Source organism: Myotis brandtii, unplaced genomic scaffold, assembly GCF_000412655.1.
Source record: "Myotis brandtii unplaced genomic scaffold, ASM41265v1 scaffold46, whole genome shotgun sequence".
In the NCBI taxonomy this organism is placed as follows: domain Eukaryota; kingdom Metazoa; phylum Chordata; class Mammalia; order Chiroptera; family Vespertilionidae; genus Myotis; species Myotis brandtii.
In genome coordinates this window covers 573567-589071 of record NW_005367587.1, presented here as the reverse complement: position 1 = coordinate 589071, position 15505 = coordinate 573567, and the positions used below count along the sequence as shown (strand labels likewise).

General features: G+C 37.1%; 1 protein-coding gene across 5 annotated transcripts in view; it reads left to right on the top strand.

The window, feature by feature from the left end:
* ZBTB20 (zinc finger and BTB domain containing 20) overlaps window positions 1-15505 on the top strand; it is an 853596-nt gene that overhangs the window by 390469 nt on the left and 447622 nt on the right. The window contains exon 1 of one of the 5 annotated variants that reach the window (XM_014546956.1): window positions 8737-8833. The exons of the other annotated variants lie outside the window; for them this stretch is intronic. The gene's annotated coding sequence lies outside the window, so the exon portion shown is untranslated. Of the gene's footprint in view, window positions 1-8736; window positions 8834-15505 lie in introns of those variants that run through there. 5 annotated transcript variants of the gene reach the window in all.

The following is a 15505-nucleotide window of genomic DNA, read 5'->3' as shown; positions in this document are numbered from 1 at the left end:
GGGCCGGCAGGGGGGGCGGTTGGGGGTGACCAGGCCAGCAGGGAGGGGCAGTTTGGGGCGACCAGGCCAGCAGGGAGGGGCAGTTGGGGGTGACCGGGCCAGCAGGCAGAGGTGGTTAGAGGTGATCAGACTGGCAGGGAGGCCAGTAGGGGCGATAAGGCAGGCAGGCAGGTGAGCAGTTAGGAGCCAGCGGTCCCGGATTGTGAGAGGGATCCCGGATTGGAGAAGGTGCAGGCTGGGCTGAGGGACCCCTCCCCCCCCTGCATGAATTTCATGCACCAGGCCTCTAGTTTTAATATATATGCATGTACTGACCACTTATTTGGAAATTAGTGGTTGAAAGTTGAGCCTTTGCCAGAATCTAAACTCTGAGATTGGTTAGCCCTTTGGTTTATCTTTCTTGTAAGGAGAATTTTCATGGAAATGGGGCAATGTTGTTTCTTGTGTCTGTAGTAGTTGGAGTGACTTTTAAAAGTTACTATTCTCAGCCATTGAAATAATACATTCTCTGCTTTTTCTCTTGACAGACTGAGTAATATTACAAAGATGCACATCTACTCAAGAAATGTGTATCTCTTTTTTTGTCAAGAAAACTAAAAACAAATGAAAACTCTGAACACTAATAGTGGTGGTAGCACCTGGCAGTTGAACATGCCACCTCTTGACAGGACCTTTGCTATGACACCACTGACGTGTATAGCTGAGAATAAATGTACAGCTCACTGGAAAGAGCATGCATCTTATTCTGGATATTTGCTTTCAAGTCCCAGCTCTGCCATCTGTGACTTTGAGGAGGGGTCAGATTCTCTGAGCCTATTTCATGTCATAAAAAACTCTGTACCTTGCTTCTTTTCAGGTCTGTACAGAGTTTGACTCAATGTAGATATTCAGTAAAGATTAACTTATTTCCTTCTTCTCTGATCCTTAATTCTCTCACCTTCTGATGGGTATAATATTAATATTTTTCCTACTTACCTATCCCATAGGATTGTTGAGCCAGTCAAATAATATCATGTTTGTGAAAGTGCTTTTATAAACTGTGAAACCCTACTATATAAATGGTATTTCTTTCTTCTTATGAGTGGTTGGGGATGCTAAACTAGAAATGGAATTGGGACCAGCCAGGAATTAATGTTGATACTATTTCCTAAGAGACGTAGAGGCCTCGTGTTGTTGTCTATTTAAATTGCCAGAACTGATCTGTAAAATGAAGATCCTTAACAACAGGTATTACAAAGTTTATTGTCTGTTTTTCTGTAGTATTTTCAAGGGAGCATAGGAAGGGATTTTTTTTTCTTTCCTTCCCCCACTGTATTATTGGTCTACTGTCTGTTCTTAAAAATACTGAGACTTATTCTTTGTAACTATGGGGGGATCTAGGCCCATGGTGCTTAGTATAATTATTTCTGTTGTTCCGCTGGTAATTGTTGTTATTATTATTAATTATGCTTCGTAATAATATAGCTTATTATTTTAAGGAAAGATAAAATGACTAAGAAATAAACAAGCTGCTGTCATTGAGAGATTTTTGAACATTTTAAATCCACTACTAACCTTTTTTCACAATACAAATTTTACAACACAATACTTTTTTTTTGTCTGCCATTGAAAATGAAGCACTAACTTGTGGAATAGTGTCCTTGGAGACATGCTTGAGAAAATAGTTTCTCAGAGCCTTTCTCTTTCTCCCTCTGCTTTTTAAAATATTTCTTTATGTATGGCTACTACACAGTGGAAGTTCACTTTGGAGAAAGACTTTGAAGCAGGAAGTAGAGATACGTAAATAGTAACCCACGCCGAAGTGGAGAGATCTTGCTTCCCATTTCACTCCTGATTTCCTGAAGAAAATGAAAAGGTGAATGAAGGTGAGCTGGAAACAGTCTCTGGATTAGGGGCAGGCAGTTAGGTGTAGCCCAAGTACAGAATGTCCAGCATGGATTGATAGAAGCTCTGAAATAAAATGTCCACTCACCTTCTTCAATCACTTGGCGCCATCATTTTCAATTCCTGAATGACCTTGATGCTGATTCAGTTCCAGGCAGGGTGGCCTGGGCTTCTTCGTATCATGGGTCTCCTATTCCCATAGCTCAGGACTTGAGCCTAGTAGAGAGGTCAGGAGGTCAGAGTTAACATCTTTTTTCACAGGTCATCTCCATGTAGGTTCTTCTATGACTTGGTATGAAAGTGGGGATGAAACTTTATAGGAAATGAATAGGGTCATTCAGTTATTGAATTTTTTCTTTTAGGAAAAACCACCTCCATCTAACTCTGTTTTACCATCTGCTAAAGCAGTGATTCTCAAGGTCACCAGCAGCATTAGTATCACCTGGGAATATGCTATAAACACACGCTCTCAGGACTCACCCAAACCTACTGACTCAGAAACTTTGGGGTGGACTAGAGCAATTTGTTTTGAATACGCCCTCTAAGTGATTCTGATGCATGCTACTAAAATTTGAGAACCACTGTTCTAAAGAGATGTTGAATTATACTGAAAAAAAAAATTGGGCAATTAAAATTTTTATCAAGAAAAAAAACCTGACTTGAAATTCAGAACCCTCTACTGCTTTACCACAAAGTATATTTTATAGCTTTATCCTAAACTTATTTAACAATCCCTAAAATGTTTTACCTCTGACCTATGGCTCCTGTCAACACACACACACACACACACACACACACACAAAACACACCCCGCCTAAAATGATTTTTGTCTCTCTGTCTAGCCAAAGCTTGTTTATTCTGAATTATCCAACTCAAATACCACTCCTTGCAGAAATCTTACCAAGTCAAGATGACATTCTCTTTATTTGGGGTTTCTATAGCTCACAATGCCAGTACCTTTCATTTAGCCTTACCTGTGACATGGCTTGTGTAATAAACTGTCAAGTATTACAATAAACAATAGCTTGCATTTATTCAGTACCCCCTGTGGTCACCACAGCCCTCTCAGAGCAGTACTGTGCCTGAATTTCTGAAATCCTAAGTAGCTAATCTTAGCTCACCCAGTATTGAGAAGATTCTCCTCTGGCCTCACACTTGACTGGTAGGCAATACTGTCTTGTAATGTTGATAAACTTTTATCATATTAGTATATGTTTTTTTCTTCTCCAGCTCAACTGTATGCTCAGTTGCAACCAGAGACCATAATTCTCATCTTGTAATGATAACTTTTAGAATGTAGAGAGTTTATGCACATCTTTAGGCATACTGTAGTACAAACAAAATATATTTCTAGCTTTTGTCTCATTGTCTTTTCCTTAGGAAAATCTTGAAAATGAAAATGTTTAAAATTTCCTTAGATCCATGATAGTCTCTATTTATAGGTTGAGTATCTTCATTTTAGCAAATTAATTGATCGATTGCATTAAAATATTTAACTCACGAGTGTGCATTGATTTTTATCAATTTTTATTAATGCATTTTAAAAATATTTTATTCTGTAATGCATTTAAATGAGGAAATTACTATTTTGTTTACTTAAATAATTTACCAATTTTCAAAAAGTTATTTTATTATTTTGTGAGAAAATGGATGAATTTATAATGAATTTTACTCATGCCTATAAAGTAACATGCACCTAGTAGTGACAAAGAAGCTGAAGATAATATTAGTGTCTATGTAATCAGTATTCAGGATGTGTATTTAGTTGAAGAACAAATAGATTTTTTTAACTCTGTGAACATAATCATACCTATGAACATGTCCCATTTGTATGTAACTGAAATTCATCTAACTGAATTCTGACCTAAGGAATACTAGTAGATGCTTGTGCTCTTCCAGGTCAGCCCACACTGTGTGGTTTTTTTGTGTGTTTTTTTAAATAAGTGTTTGGCTAATTTTGATTCCTTCATAGCTATTTTATATAAGTGAGGATCCTCAACTCTGAGTCAGAATCACTGGAATGGTTGTTAAAATGCACGTTCTTGGATTCCACCCCTATCCACTGCATCAGAATCCCTGGGGAAGAGCCCAGCAAATTACATTTTTCACATTCACTTTCAGGCGACACTTATGCACAATGAAATTTGAAAGTCATTTCTATTTAGATTCATCCTTTTTTCATGGTGGATCAAAGTTTTTAGAAAACTGATCTCTGAGACTCAAAACTGAGGGTTTTTAGACACAGAGGTTCAGTGAAAACCTTAAGTAATTGTATTTGCCTTCAACGGGCTTTTATTTCATTCTAATACTTTAAAAAAATTCTCACCCAAGGATATGTTTTCTATTGATGAGGAGAGAGAGAGAGAGAGAGAGAGAGAGAGAGAGAGAAAGAGAGAGACATCCATGTAAGAGAGAAACATTGATTGGTCGCCTCCCATATGTACCCAACCAAGTAGGTGCCCTGACCAGGAATCGAACCCAAGACCCTTTGATTCACAGGATGATGGGATGATGCTCTAACCACACTGGCCAGGGATATTTCCGATACTTTTGTTGATAGTTTCTCTTATCTATATTAATAAATATAAACCTGACTGGCTATGTATGGGAGATAAGTATTCTTGGCCCCATTTTAAAGATATGGTAATTGAAGCTTAGAGAAGTAAATACATTTCCAAAAGCCATCCAACTAATAATTGTATTCAGTTTAACTCTAGAATGTGTGTTCTTAAACTCCAAAATAAGGCTGAGTCAGAATTTGAAATCATATCTTTTCAATCCTGCCTTTTTTAAAGAGAGAGAGAGAGAGAGAGAGAGAGCTGAATAGTAAAGATAAAAGCTATTTCCAAGTTTGTGTCCAAACTCTAAGATTTTATAATATTATTCAAAAGTCAGATTATATGGCTGGTAGCTATCCCGTTATGTGATGAGCTCAGTCAGTAAGCCATCATCATCAATGTTATTAGGTGAATCATTGGAATCCTCTTCAACATAAACCTGTATATTTTTTAAATTTTATTTTATTGTTCAAAGTATTACAAGTAGTAGTACATGCATCCATTGGTTATGCTTACATGCATGCATACAAGTTGTTGGGTTGATCTCTTACCCTCTGCACCCCCTCCAGCCTTCCCACTGTAGTTTGACAGTCTGTTTGATGCTTCTTTGTCTCTGCATCTATTTTTGTTCATCAGTTTATAATGTTATTTATATTCCACAAATGAGTGAGATCATGTGGTATTTTTCTTTCACTGACTGGCTTATTTCACTTAGCATAATGCTTTCCACTTCCATCCATGCTGTTGCAAATGGTAAGAATTCCTTCTTTTTTACAGCAGCGTAGTATTCCATGTGTAAATGTCCCACAGTTTTCTAATCCACTCATCTGCTGATGGGCATTTAGGCTGTTTCCAAATCTTAGCTATTGTATATTTTATAGTCTTCTTCATCTTCCATTGCCCTTTAGAGATTTGATATGTATCATTCCATGCAAATATTACTAGAAAAAAAGCTTTCTATCATTTTATGAAGAGAATTTCCACAATAATATCAGGTGGCTTCATTTCCCTTAAAGTAGCTTGTTTTGGTAATATTTTGTAAATATAGCTCATGCACTGTAGAGCTGACACAGTGGTTCTCAACCCTGGCAGCACACTCAAATCACCTAGGGACTTCTAAAAATATACAGATGTTGAGTCTCTTGCTACAGGTCCTGAATCATTGTGTCTGGCATGGGGGCTAGATGGATGATTGTTTACAGAGCTTCACGGGTGTTTCTATAGGCATCCAGAATTGAGAATCAGTGATGTAGCTCATTATCTGATATAGAATTTAGAAATATCTTACACACTAAAGAACCAATTGAAGGAAACAAAATTTCATCATAAATCCTACAATGAGTTCTTTGAAATAAATGTGAAAGTATGAGCAGTTTGAGAAGCTATTGCTTGGGCCATCCAAATATTCAGATTTGGGTGTCAGATAATGAAAAGGCAGGAAGTAAGAATCCATTAGAGCATGGTGCTAAGTGGAATTATAGGAAAACATCTATAAATGCAGTGGGGTTTGGAAGGGCCTTTTTTAAAATTGACATTTTTGTAATAGAAATCGGGGTAATGTAATGGAAATGGTAGCATATTTAAATCTATCTACATTTCCTTTATATAAAAACAAAAGAGACGGGTGTAACCTACAACTGTTTCTTGATCTGATATTATTTTTCCAAGTTAGACAGATATGGGGCTACCAGTCAGCCCGATCAGGGCTAGTTATCAAATCAGAGCTCACTCTTCAAATCCCAGTACTAATCGAAATGATAAAGAGCTACCTTTCGATTAATCCTGCCCTGGACTTTGGACAAAAGATAGTGCAGTTTAATTACTGAGTGAAATTCACTTTGTCTGATCTGCCTGTCTTTGCTGTAATGTCATAATATACTCAGCATCACTCCCATCTGAAACATGGGGCTGAGAAGTCCAAGGACCTGTGTGATTGGAAGAAATAAAATGATGCTCAAACAACAACCAGCTGCAGTGCAGTAATTATTCAGACCTTGTTTTCATCTATGTGTCATTCTCTCATTGGCTTGTCATGACAGAAACTGAAGAAAGGATGAGCGAGAGTGTGATTGAAAAAGAGATTGACCCAGTGAAATCAGACTAGGTGTGGGAGGGAAGAGCCAAGCTGTATAAAATCTAGGGCTAATTAAACTTGGTTTTTCTTTACTGTTTATCTCACCGGCTGATACTGATCCCACAAGTCTAAGCTAAACTATTCAGCTGATATGTCTTCCTGCAATTAAAATCTCCCCTTCGGTTGAAACTCTGTAGTTTTTACTTCTCTGAAAATAATATATTTTTCTTTTAAAACAGGCAATTAGTTGGCAGATTTTTTTTGTGTAGGTCTCAATGTAGTTTTTTATAAATGCAACTCAATAAGAGAAGAGGGTTGCAGATTTTCTTTTATCAGAGCTAATGGCTTTTGGGGGTATTCTTTTCTAGGTTTTCATAGGCCCACTGCCTTATTATATAGGAGCCCTGAACCCAGAAAGATACCTGGCTTTCCCATGAATGCTTACCCCATATGATACAAAATCTTTGAGGTAACCTGCCCTAGATCCTGTTGTTGGAAAGTTGCTAAGCCAAGATTTGTCATGCTCTTCCTTCCCTTCTCACTTATTTATGATAAAAACTCCTCCAGTTGGTTCATTTAGCACATTAGTGCTGACCATCTATATATCAGGATCTGCACTGTACTTTATACTTACATTAGTGAAATTAGGAAGGAAAAGTCAGCTCATATCTATCTTGAAAACACTTTTAAGTTTGGTGGTTTAGTTACTTTTTTGACTCTTTTATAAATTGACAGTTTAATTCTAAAAATAAATTGGACCATTAAGGACAAATGTAAAATCTGAAGTCTAGAAGGTCTATTTTATTTCATTGCTTTTATTCATTGTACCACCATTATGCCCATCACCCCAAATCTCAGAATCAAGATTCCCAATAATCTCGGGTTCTTATGACTAATATGTAATTATCAGTCATCAAGTTCAGTATTTTGTCACATGTGCTTCATCATCACCATCCCTAAGCCCAGGAAAAACAGAAAGCATAGAGGTTAAGCAGGCAGGCTCTGGAGTCAGATGACCTGGGTTTGAATCCCGGTTTATTACTTATTAACTGTATAAACTTGATTAAATTGCTTAATCCTTGTCTGTAAAATAGAAACAAGTTACTTGCCCTTTAGAGCTGCATGCAGATTAAATGGGTTAACCTCAGTAAAGCACATAGTTCAGTGCCTGGTACATAGTAGAGGTTTTATAAGTATTATTTATCACATCTTTATTCACAATGTCTCTAGAATATTTCATTTCTTTTCCATTTCTAGTGTGACACTATCGAGATCAGATGGTACCTGGGTTTTTACAATGGATTTCTCTCTCAATCTCTCTTTCTCACTCTTTTTCTTACTACTTCTCCCTGTTTCAATTTATTCTGCTCATCATTCCCAATTACTTATAATAAAATACCACTGTAGTGATGCCAGTTCCCTACTTACAAGCCTTTAATAGACCTCTTTTGCACACAGAACAAAGTGAATTATTCAACCCAATATTCACATTCCAAGCTCAACCTCTCTTTTCAACATTATTTCCTATTATAATTACAGCTAACTTGTTTATTTGCTGCTCCAAATATATTTTTCAATGATCTGCTTCCATGATTTTTCTCATGCCCTTCACATAACCTGAAATTTCTTATCACTTTCTAAATCTTACACATTTTTTAAAAGTACTCAACTATATTTCTTCACTGTAGTAAAGCTTTCCATCCAACCTACCTATAAGAGATCATTTTCTCTAAACCCCTATTCTAAATATCTGAATTGCTTTGTATTGCAATTATTTTGGGGTGTTATCTCAATAACTAGATATTAAGTACCTCAGGCATGGGTCATTTGATTCAGTACACATTATTGTTTGCCCAGTGGTATCCAGAGAAACTCAAAACATAGTAGCCATACAATTAATATATGCCAAATGAATTAGTGGCCTGAATTTCAGAGTTTCTCCCTTACTCTAACCACTTTTTTTATTCCCACAAGTCACCTTTATTCCTACTGTTTGTCCATACTTTCTTTTGACTATTTTTAAATGTCTCCTTTTTTATTCCCCCTTCTCTGATCACTCACTTGTATAGTCCTTCTATTGCACTGTTATCACACTATCCCCTCACTCATCATGTTCACATGATTATCCAGGCTGCTAATGGGTTCTGGGTCTTCTGTTCTAGGTCATGCTGTGCCAACTACATCAATGTTAGAGTGATATGTGCTTATCTATAGAACAGAGATGACAGAACCTACTCTTCTTACTTTTTGGAGTTGTCAGGAAAGCAAAAGATGACGTATGTGAAAGTATTTTAAACACTATGGAACGCTCTGCAAGGTATAGTTTCCTGTGTCTAAATATTTCCAGTAAGCATGTATTAAATGCATACTTAACAATATCAAAAGTAAGGTCTGATGAGCTGTATCATATCTCTTGAATCTAAATAAGATATACATGTGTACCTAAGGACTGTTCCTTCTACTGTTCCTTCATGTATCTTTCCCTTTTTTTCCCATCTAGTCTAACCCCTCTCTTGAGCAACTTATTTTATTTGGCCTTACTCTTTCCATCTACAGGGCAAATGGGAATCTTCCTTAAAATGCCTCACTGGGAAGATTTTTTTTTTAAATCATCAAGCACAATTTAGCTTTAGAAGACTGACAGGAAGAATCTTAAGAGTTTCTAACCATTCCTAAAACATCATTTAAAATAAATCAACCTAACTTATACCACAGATATAAGATTCTGAAAATTATCTGGCCATGTGGATTTTCTTGAAATTTTTTTAGTAAAAACTTAACCATAAACAATATTGATGGTAATACCATTCAGAAATTGGTCTACTGCCTCGATCAGATTTTTTTGCTTAGGTGATATGTTTCTATTAATCAAGGATGGATTAATGGATAGTTTGGTAATGGCTTAGAACTTGAAATCACAGTCCCTAACAACAGTACTGCAGGGAGACAGTTCAGCTTTGTTTTATTACTATTAAATGGAGCCTGGACAGACAGTCTTCATTCATTTTTTTCTTGTGGGAGAGTGGTCCCAGAATGCTTCACATGAGTTCCGTAGCAGGCAGGCAGTGTGGGCCAGCCAACCTTGTATTGGATATCTTACCTGTGTTGGTAAAAAAAAAAGAAAAGGTGTCTATGTCTTGAAGTACATATCTTTATTATCCCAGAATTCCTATGGAAATTATTAGTAGATTCATATTCCTATGAATTTTTTTTTAACATTGCTCTAAGTTTTATGATTTTGGTAATAAGCAGCAGGTGTCTTCCAAGCATTTTTCTTGCTCCCCCGCACACCCCCTGACCTCAATCCTACACATAATCCAGCTGCCACCGAAGTATTCCCTTCCCTTACTGTGTCACTCTCTTCCAAGGGAACCTGATACATCAGAGGCAGTGAAATCTTTAGTCCTTTCTACTGGCCTTTTTGCTACTCCTGCTTGTTTGGAGCTTTGAGTTAAATTTTTCAAGTTAATTTTTAACTCGTGAGATAACTGTTTACAAAATTGTTGGTTGATAATCAGGGATTTTTCCCCCCTGCATTAATATGGTTAAAGTTTAACTTAGTGGAACAGCTCATAAAAAAGTAAATATATATGTATATAATTAAATAAAAGTATTAACTCTGGGAATTTTGCTGATGTGTTCTGATGACTTGAAATGGAATATTTGTTCTGGCCTAGATAAAAGAAACACATTGGTTATAGGCCAGGCAAGCTGACTCCAAGAGAGAATTTAAGCAGAAAGATGAACCAGATTCTACTCCTAGGTGGCAGGTGACACATAAAGAATGGGAACATCTCTTTTATTCTTAAGAAAATGTCCTTTGTTCTTGTTCTTGGTAATATCACATTCAAAATAAGGTGCTGGGATTTTTCTACAAATAGTATATTTTGTGTAGTTTTTGGCTTTGATCAGCCCTGTACTATCTTGGGCTATTTTATCATGTCAATGACCTTGTGTGTTACAACATGACAGACATGGGGTGAAAAAACACTCTTCAGCTATTGTCCTCCAGCCATTCTAGTAAGTCAGAAAGGACTGTTTCTTTTCCTGAGACAAAGACAAATGCAAGCTCCAGCTGATGATTGTGAGAGTATGTCCTGTGTTCTAAAAAGAAATCTTCATGCTTTTGCTAGGATTCAGTAGTACAGTCTAGGACAGAAACCATGTTCAGGTCACTTTGGTTTACTTGGGAATAGGTTTCATCTTTGTTTCTTGCAGTGTAGACCTCGAGGAACAATTGTTGGAAGAAATTGTGTGGAACAATTATGTGAATCCAGAACTATGAGGTGTGGTATAGATGGGAATTTCAAGTTTAATATGGAGGTCTCTGAAATCTAGGCCATAGAAGATATTCTGTATTTTGCCCACATGAAGAAATCTGTCCATTCAGTGACTTTCTAGTTAAAGGATCATTTATGGTTATCCAAAAGTTAGTTCCTAATAATTTTTGCTATAAAAATAAACAAACTTCAAGCCAAACCAAGAACTAGATTTTCTGCTCTATTCTCATTTCAAGCTCATAAAACTAGACATTCAAAACCTGGATATCTCACAAACACCTTCTAAGGGCTCATTGTTTTGCCAAATATGCTACATTTACTCCAAATCAGAAGTAACTTGAGCTTGAATTACTAGTAACAGATTTCATATTTGATGAGACTTAAATGGGTTTTAAGTGCTCAATAAGGTAGTAGGAAAAACTAGAAAGAGAGTTGCCCCAGAAGATAGCCAGTATTTTAAGGAAGTGGTTAACCATGTTAAATTGTTGCTGAGAAGTTGAGTAAGATGAGAATAAAAATGTGACCATTGAATTTGGCAGCAACAGATATGGTGGAATGAAATGGATAAAGCTTAATTGGAATAGGTTGAAGAAAGAATAGAAAGTGAAGATATGGTGATAGCTAATGTAGACAGTTCTTCAATAAATTGTGTTATGAAAGGAAGAAGGCAAATAGGAGGCATCCAGAGAGAAATTTGGGATCAAGAGAGTATCATAAAGATTTGCAAAGCATGGTAGTTTTTTGTCTTCTTGTTTTGTGTTTTGTTTGTTTGTTTATTCTGCTTCCCCAGTTAAAAAATAACATGAACAAGAATCAAAGCCTCAAATCTGGAGTAAAAAAAAAAAAAAGATGTGGAAAAGGCAAAACCAGACTGGTAAGATGTAAAAGATATTGGCTAAGATTCAATAGCTCTTGGTTCTAGTTCAAGTTCTAAGAGCAACTGGTAAAATAACCCTAACTAACATTTCTGTGACTATCAGTCTGATTACTTGTTGATAACATCTAAATTCCATGTATAATATTCTAGTTCTACCAAGAGAAAAATAAAAAAACTATTTCAGAAATCTTTCTAGTAGAAATAAAATTTATGTAATTTTTAACCATTTACCATTTAACCACTTTATCATTTAGATAGCACATATATCGTGTTAGTTAAGCCTCACAAGACTGCTATACGGTTGGTGGTTATATTGTTTTATTTAACAGATAAGGAAGCCAAGTCTCTAAAAGATTAAATAACTGGCAAAATCATGCATTGAGCAGACAGCAGAGGCAGAATTTAAAACAAAATCTTCAGAATATAATTTAAAGGTTCTTGCCACCAAACAGTTCTCTCCTTCTGCTTCCCCTGTAGTCTTTTGTTTTGTTTTGTTTTTTCCTCTTACTCTTCAGTGAATTCGCTTTTTGTCCGTTTCTGGGCCAGGTTTCCATTATTTTTCTTTCCATTTCACATTCGCCAGGACTTTTTGGGTATGACCACCTCTCTAAATATCTACATTTCTTCATAAAACAGAACCAAGTGCACAGGGTTGGGGTCTGTGTTAAGTGCCTAGGAAGAACAATCCCACCCCAAAACGTTTTACCAGTCTAGTGAAAAGGCGTTTCAAACAGTGCATGGAAAATCAAGGCTCTGACCACAATGGCCAGTGTTAGCAGTCAAAATGCCTTTGTAGTGTCTTGTCATTTGGGCTTACAAGCTTTTAAAACCAGAGAATGGAAATGGAAGAGCAAGAAGGTAGGAGGGGGAAATGGGAATTGTGAAGTAAGAGAAGAGGTGGCACAGAGGGGTACCATGTGTTCCTTAGTGTAGGCCCTGCAGACTAAAAATTATAGTGTTTCTAACACTATTGATTTTTTTCAGCAGCTGATATTTCAATCTGGGTGCAGTGTGTCTGTGAGTCTACGCACACTGTCAAGAAGAAATATGATAGTGTCTTAAAAGATTAATAATATCGCTGGTCCTCTGGAGGCCTGTCTTAATTCACTGGCCTGTTCCCTGGCATGTACTGTAATTTATCTAGTCTGATTTGAATAGCAAATGGCAATCGGCTGCCATTAGGGAAATGGGCATCATTCTTATTGATCCAGCATGGGCTGGATTTTATTTAAGGAGAACTGCAAAATGTTATTACCTTCAGGAAGAGAAACTGAAAAGGGAGCTTTTCCCTCGTGTATTTTGGGAGTGTTCTACCTTAAAAGGGGGAGAATGGATTGTGGATTTAGGAGCACAGAGGGAGAAGATGATCCTATTGTGTGATCAGAGACATGTACAGGCTGTTTTCAGCGTAATTGTTTACCAGCAGGAAAGAGTGCTTGGGCCTCAGAGGTTAGAACATTGGACCTAGTCAGATATGACCTCTTTCATTGTGAAAAATCTCTGGTTGTTAAGAAACAATTTGTCAGTCTGTAAAATGGGTTAAAAAATCTACTGGCCAAGTGAAGGTTTATTTAGTGTTTGTTTCACATCCTGGGAGCATTGGGTAAAGGATGCTATGAACTAAAACAGAAAACACGAAGAAGCCTATTTCACATGGGGGTGGGGTTTCAATGTTCATAATTGCTCTTCTCTTAGAACTACTGAAAGGACAGGTTGTGCAGTGAGTGAAGCATGACGAACTAGCCCTATAATTCTCATTAACCATAATGGGCATCTCTCAGGTTCACATAGAATATATTGACTTTAATGTTCACCTGTTAGTGGCAAATCTAAACCTGCACTTTTACCTTATTTTACAGAATCAAGGAAAACTGTTAGCATTCTACCAACTGTTATGGTAGAAACTGTGGGGACAATTAGACCTTTCTACCTTCCCCCATAACCCTTTTTGCCACAGAAATAGGGACTGAATGTGCCAGCCGGTTAGAGTTTGTTGGATATTTGCTGTGAAGAAGTACATGCATACCCTATTTTAACCTTCCTTAGCAGTCCCAGGAAGGGAAAAAGGTATGACAAAGGTGGCTAAAGGAAGTGCTCATTGCTACTTAAATTCTTCTCCATTCCACCTCGGGTTGTTATGGAAAGAAACGATAATGTGCTGCAGGAAATGGCCAAGTATAAAAGCAATAAAATAAATTGAAAATGACTTTGTTTTTTTGAGCGGCAGTAATTGCTATATGTTGTGATGTTTGCATAAGGAATTAGTTAATGTGTAGCAGAATGGCATGTGATACTTTTTATTTGCCTGATGACTATAGTCTCTGAGTGAATGACTTATTAAGGTTAATAAAGAAAAATTTGCTTGTGACTTGTAATGATCCAATTGCTAGAATTTAGCATCCCCTTATGCATTGTTGCCTAAAGGGGAGAAGGAAAAAAAACCCACACACACATTAATGGCCGACTGGCTATGATTTTTATAGTGGTGTGAGAACAAACAATGTCTTCTAAATTGTTGGTCTGTCTATCTTTCTGCCTGCCTGGGCAGGAACGTTATGGCTTTCTTAATTCTCCTGTGTGATTTATCATCCTAAATTCATTGTTTTGCATAACTCTGCTCAAAATGAAGAAATGTCATTATTTTGCAGCGAAAAAGTTGTCATTTGCATAATGCCTGCCATTAATTATTGTGAGACTAATGCAGTTGTTGATATTTTTAGGGCACAGTGGTACAGCCTGCACCTTGTATAATGTCATTCTGAAAACATTGGTAGTTAATAGGTGCCACAACATTGCACAAATGGAAAAGAAGATGATGAAGAAGAAGGGGACACAATGGGACAGACTGTGATCTTTATTTAGCTTTTTTCTTTCTCTTTTTCCACCCTGAAATGCTTGGTGAGGAAAGACTATAAAAGGAATTGAATAGAGCAGGGAGCTGTGACATCCAGGAGAACAAAGGGATTGAAATGTAGAGGTTTTCTATTTAGGCTGAATTGATATAACCTGGGTTCCAGCAGTTTAATGGAGGAAGTCGTGTCTCCTCTGTTTTGGCTTACCTACTCAACCTAAGCCTGGAGCAGAATGTAGGGTTGGGCCTTTTTAAACCATCAATTAGGATAAGGGTTTGCTCTGAAACATTGTCATCTTGGGGAAGAATTCTCTTAACTGGGGCACTTGGCCAGGGTTAAGAGAACATACCAGGGTTTCATGGAAGAGAGCTGAAGACTATGACTTTCAGGTTTTGATTAATCAGCCTTCTGTACTTCACTTATTTCCATATTCATATAGGGGCATAGCTTTCCTTTTAAGCAAAAAGCAGAGGAATACTGTAGTAATATATTAGGGTAATGATTCCTCACCCCCCACCCTCACCCCTGCCGCCTCTGTTTCTCACAATGGAAAAAACTTATGTATCTGATTCTTTAGGGCAAGAGCCTACTATTACTATTCCTTTCTATTTCACAGGTAAATGAAAGTTAGTTATAAAAATTCAATCAGATGAAACTCATTACACTGAGTCTGGGAGGCATAAACATTACAAGTGTAGGTAACTGTTGATGTTTTTAATCATGGGAACTTAAAAAAAAGATTCACATCAAATAGAATTTTTCTCCTAATTTTACTGTTTCATGTGTATTATAAATTTAGATCCTTTTTTTATCATTAAACTAGAGGCCCGGTGCACGAAATTCATGCACTCGAGGGTGGGGGTGGGGGTGGGGATGTCCCTTAGCCCAGCCTGTGCCCTCTCCCAGTCCAGGAGCCCTCGGCGAGAAGCAGGCCTAAGCCATCAGTTGGACATCCTTAGTGCTGCCGCCACTGCCACTGC